This window comes from Oncorhynchus tshawytscha, linkage group LG19 (genome assembly GCF_018296145.1).
Source record: "Oncorhynchus tshawytscha isolate Ot180627B linkage group LG19, Otsh_v2.0, whole genome shotgun sequence".
In the NCBI taxonomy this organism is placed as follows: Eukaryota; Metazoa; Chordata; class Actinopteri; order Salmoniformes; family Salmonidae; genus Oncorhynchus; species Oncorhynchus tshawytscha.
Genome location: NC_056447.1, coordinates 5,231,847 through 5,237,545, shown reverse-complemented (window position 1 = coordinate 5,237,545; position 5,699 = coordinate 5,231,847). Strand labels below are relative to the sequence as shown.

Genomic DNA, 5,699 nt, shown 5'->3' with positions numbered 1-5,699 from the left:
TTACAAGCTACTTTCCAGAACCAGCTTCCAGTCAGAATACCTGTCACTCATGTCTGTGTCTTTGTTTTTAGTTTACAAGCTACTTTCCAGAACCAGCTTCCAGTCAGAATACCTGTCACTCATGTCTGTGTCTTTGTGTTTAGTTTACAAGCTACTTTCCAGAACCAGCTTCCAGTCAGAATACCTGTCACTCATGTCTGTGTCTTTGTGTTTAGTTTACAAGCTACTTTCCAGAACCAGCTTCCAGTCAGAATACCTGTCACTCATGTCTGTGTCTTTGTTTTTAGTTTACAAGCTACTTTCCAGAACCAGCTTCCAGTCAGAATACCTGTCACTCATGTCTGTGTCTTTGTTTTTAGTTTACAAGCTACTTTCCAGAACCAGCTTCCAGTCAGAATACCTGTCACTCATGTCTGTGTCTTTGTTTTTAGTTTACAAGCTACTTTCCAGAACCAGCTTCCAGTCAGAATACCTGTCACTCATGTCTGTGTCTTTGTTTTTAGTTTACAAGCTACTTTCCAGAACCAGCTTCCAGTCAGAATACCTGTCACTCATGTCTGTGTCTTTGTGTTTTAAAGTACAACAACAAAAAAACAGGACTTTGACATTCAGCGTTTCTTTCTCTGTTTCTGGAGACTAAAAGGCAAATGTACTATTTGCCAGACTGAGATCAAGCCTATTCCTGGATAATTAAAAGCAAAAAATATTCTTAGAAGAATCTCCATTGATATCTTTTAGTCCAGGACTTGGCTTAATCTGTCCGGGAAACCGGTCCTAAGAGTTTGCATCTATACTGTTATCTTTTATAGAAGGGAAAACAAAACTAACGGCGATCATTTGCTTCATTGGTAGTTTACCTTAGTCAAATATTTATCCTCCCCCACCCCTAACCCCCCCTATAACTCTTCCCCAAGTTGTTGCTGCTGGAGAACGTGTTCGCATTTAAATCCTTCATCAACCCAGCATGAACTGTCAATCATTAGAATAGTACAAATAGTTAAACACCTTATAGCGATCTGGTGCAGACCTACAGAGTAACTATTTGAAAAGGTTAAAATACCTGAAAATCTGTGGGAAAGTTATATACAGTCGACATTGTAATTAAGAGAGTCCACTGTTGTGTTTAGTGTATATATTTATTTTATCTTTATTTAACTAGGCAAGTCAGTTAAGAACAAATTCTTATTTTCAATGATGGACTAGGAACAGTGGGTTAACTGCCTGTTCAGGGGCAGAACGACAGATTTGTACCTTGTCAGCTCGGGGGTTTGAACTTGCAACCTTCCGGTTACTAGTCCAACGCTCTAACCACTAGGCTACCCTGCGTGTATGTCCTTGTCTATGCTCGATTCTGTGTAAGAAGGCCACAATAACTAACATCTAACTGCATACATCTACAGTACGACCAGAATCATATCTGGTCGAGTTGCAGGGACTTTTTTAAAAGGGACGCAAACTCAAAATTACAATCCTGTGTTTTCGTGTATGCACAGAGCCACAACCAAAATGTCCCCGCACGGACAATAAAGTCATCATAACTTTACAACCCGATTAACGAAAGTGGTTCAAATAGTTGAAAACCAGCAGGCACAGCAATTACTGACAATGGATAAAATATAGAAACCCTTTTTCAAAATGTGTAGACATATACAGGATTTGGAATGGCTCAAATTGTTCAAATAGATCCCAAATAGATCCCAAATAGATCCCAAATAGATCCCAAATACTGTTGCTTTTTTTTTTTTACAAACCTTCCTTCGCATCCAATTGTCTTTTCTTCCCTCGCCTCTCGGAATCTAAAGTCTTCCCCAACTAATTTCTTTCTCCTTCCGCTTGCTTTTCCATTGTGTTTTGCCCTCTCTATATTTGCCTCTATTCTCATCTCATTTATTTGCATCTCGTCGCACCTCTGTACATGCTGGTTTTGTAGAAACAGGCGCTTACTTGACGTTTGAACAAACCGACGTTGATCAGTTCGCGGTGGAATGGTAAGAGCATCGATATACTGCTTTGACACCACCTTCACAGACAGACACGGTGGAATGGTAAGAGCATCGATATACTGCTTTGACACCACCTTCACAGACAGACACTGGAATAGTAAGAGCATCTATATTTTGACACCACCTTCACAGACTCATTGGTAAGAGCATTTACTGCACACCACCTTCACAGACAGACACTGGAATAGTAAGAGCATGCTGGTTTTGACACCACCTTCACAGACAGAACGGTGGAATAGTAAGAGCATCGATATACTGCTTTGACACCACCTTCACAGACAGACACGGTGGAATGGTAAGAGCATCGATATACAGACACCACCTTCACAGACAGACACGGTGGAATGGTAAGAGCATCGATATACTGCTTTGACACCACCTTCACAGACAGACACGGTGGAATGGTAAGAGCATCGATATACTGCTTTGACACCACCTTCACAGACAGACACGGTGGAATGGTAAGAGCATCGATATACTGCTTTGACACCACCTTCACAGACAGACACGGTGGAATGGTAAGAGCATCGATATACTGCTTTGACACCACCTTCACAGACAGACACATACACTCACTCTAAATGATGCATATGTTGGGGTGTCATATGCGTTCTGTACAGGCCTAATACACACACAGACTCCAGGAGCAACTAAGACGACTTGTTTGGACAAGTGTACAAACCTGCCCAGTAATAACGATTCTTCCTATGGCTGCAACAGAACGTGTCAAGCTCAGTGAAACAGAAAAAGTAACATGTTTTTTTTGGGTGGGCGAGAGAAAAGGTAAATGCGTTTTTTTGGAAAAGGACAGTTTGCTTTGTTAGCTTCAGCTATGGACTAATTGCAGGTTGAATAATGCTGTAATCTACAGTGTTTTGCACATGACTATTACTGCAACAATTGTTGACCACATTTCTTTGTGTTATCATGCTGTATATACAGACTAGCAATAAAGAAATACACTCCTGATATTGGTTGAGCACAAAGATACAATGGAAACCAATTTCAACAACCACTGCAATGGTTAAAAACCCTTCTAAACTTCTACAACCTATTATTTTCTGTCAGAACAATTGTCTTCGATAGATATTAGATATACTTCTAATTTCAGCTTCAATGGTCAGTCTTGAATTTGATCCTGTTTCCAAAAAAAAAAAAACCCACAAAAAAAAAGATTTAATCTGTGATTTATTTATTGTATCCAATGAAATGATGGACTTAAATAAAAGCTCTCAAACCTTTTAGAAATAATTGGTCGTTTTCAGGACGCTTTTTATGATGAAATATGTCCTTATAAGAGCACGAGAAACAGCTAGTTGCTCATTTTCTTGTGATTTGAACGAGTCCATATCATACACATGTTTGTCGTCTCAACTTACTGTGATGTGATACATAGTACTTCTCAACTGAGGCTACATAGCTGTATTTTAATACCACAAAACCCTTTAGTAATACAAGTAAGGCAACTGGCATGAGTATTTTTCTTTCTGTTTTGGAAAATGAAAATATAACACTGCAAACCCGAAAAGGAATTACACACCTACAGTATAAATCAAGATACTTTCAGAGTATTTGGGCAATATCTTCTGTAGCACTGGTCAAATTCATAACTAACATTGTTTATGTTGAAGTGAAATTTCCCCCAAAAAGGTGACAGAACAATGTCATTCTTTCAATTAAGCACTCTCTTAAATGGTTATTTTCAATACAGTCATCTTCTCAGAAATATTACTCTATAGATTAGATATCATTTAGTGATTTGTTTTGCTAAACATGTATTTCTGAAGCGATGAATACTTAAACTATACTCAAATCAGAATGGATAAATACGTTCTGTTTTGAACCTCATAGTGTGTGTGTGTGTGTGTGTGTGTGTGTGTGTGTGTGTGTCTGATAGAGTGAGTCATCGTGTGCGAACATAAGGGGCGTCGGCATAACTGAGAACTTACAAATGAATGTGCGTATGCCCGGCATATGTAAGTTTCTGAGCCTGCGTGTGTGTGTGTGTGTGAAAGTCAAGACGTTCACTTCTGTGTCCACGTGTGAGTGTGTGTCAGATCCATCTATGTCAGAGGCTCCATAGAGGGTTAGAGTTAACCCCTAACCCCCCCCTCCAGGAGGCTGAGTCATCCCTCAGCCTGCCCCATTTTCCACAACCGCCTTAGAACGACGGGCACCTCTCCTTCCGTCAGAGATGTGAGAGAGAAAGGGAGAGATGGAGGGGAAGGCTGGGTGAATGGCAGCTGCCAGCCTGGTACAGAAAAGTGCCCCGTGTTTTAGTTTGACCTAGAACTCACTTTCCACTAAACCAACTATCAACCACCCTAGCATATGCATGGATAATGTGAAACGACGTGACGTCTTCCTTTTAGCTCCTAACTGTCTGCGACAGAAAACAAAAATGAGCTGTTGCTATTTGGAAGAATCCAAGGGTGTATTCACAAGGAACCAAATGGAACCTAAGCTGAAAATGTTTGTTTTTATTTCAAAAACGTTCCCGTTGAAAAAACCTGTTTTGCTACTGTGTAGGACTAATTAATACACCTCAGGTAGTCCCATCTTTCAGTCTATCGTCTTCCCTTTGGTGCCAAATGAACACAGGTTCAGTAGAGGCTGGGCACACACCGGAAGTGGATCATGATTGAGTGCTTTCACACTCACTCAACCAGGTGACAAGTGTACAGTGTGGAGGAGTAGTGAACTACTAACTGCATTTTGCAGTAGCTTGGTGGTAGTTCATTAACTAAATTCAACTTTTGGTATTGTTTTCAGTTGTTATTAACTTAACTGTTTTTAAAGAAAATAGGACTGAAGTAGGCAAGAATTTCCTTTCTTTTTCAGCATCAGACCTTCCCAATTCTCCCATGAAAATAGTTGTTGTGCTTAATAGGCACATTCTGTTAACGTATGACCTCAAAGTGATCTGCCCTTGCAATTTGTACTCCATGACGTTTATAAGATCCTTTTCCAAGAAGCAGTGTGGCTGCCGCAAACTATTTAAAGTCAAATATATGTTTTCTTAAATGTGGCTTCAGCTTAACTTCTGTCAGTGTGAAGTAAACGGTAGCTTGGTAAACGGTATTTTCACAGTAGCTTCGCCAACACCGCAAGTGTAACAGTAATAGTCCGAGCCACCGTGCTGCATTGTAAGAGTACTAGAAACAGGGATCTTTTTTTGGGTGGCACCTTTTCACTGATAGCAGCGAGCACAGTTGCATTGCAAAACGATTGGAACCTACACTGGGGCATCATCTAAGATACGTTAAGTTCCAAGGTATGGAACAGTACAAATAACGCTCCTTCTGCAAAGTAAAATACATCCCTCCTATTTGTCTGTTTCAGAACAGCAACATTTGAGGGAAAGGGCTTCATTTTTTGGGACTTTTTGTAAGTCTTTGAAATGTGTGTGCGGCTATAGTGATCATACCTTAATCAGAAGCAGCCGGGAAGAGGTGGGGGGGGCAGTAAGGCATCGTAGAGTCATTCACGGCGTCACTCAGGACTCCCTCTGTCACACAGTCAGGAAGGCCCTGGCAATAGGAAAGAAAAAGAGAAAGAGGGGGAAAGTGTGAAAGATGAGGAGAGAATGGGAGACAGAATGAGAAGGAGAAAGAAAGGGGGAGAGAGGAGAAGAAAAGAAGACAGAATAACAGCAGGCTCAGAGACAGTTTCTACCTACAAGCCATCAGACTGCTG

General features: G+C 40.6%; 1 long non-coding RNA gene across 2 annotated transcripts in view; it reads right to left on the bottom strand.

Annotated features, from left to right (window-relative positions):
• Positions 1–5,449: 5,449 nt before the first annotated feature.
• LOC112218278 overlaps positions 5,450–5,699 on the bottom strand; it is a 17,782-nt gene continuing 17,532 nt past the window's right edge. For both annotated transcript variants that reach the window (XR_002948607.2, XR_002948606.2), the window contains one exon: positions 5,450–5,533. This is a non-coding gene — a long non-coding RNA (uncharacterized LOC112218278). The remainder of the gene's footprint in view (positions 5,534–5,699) is intronic.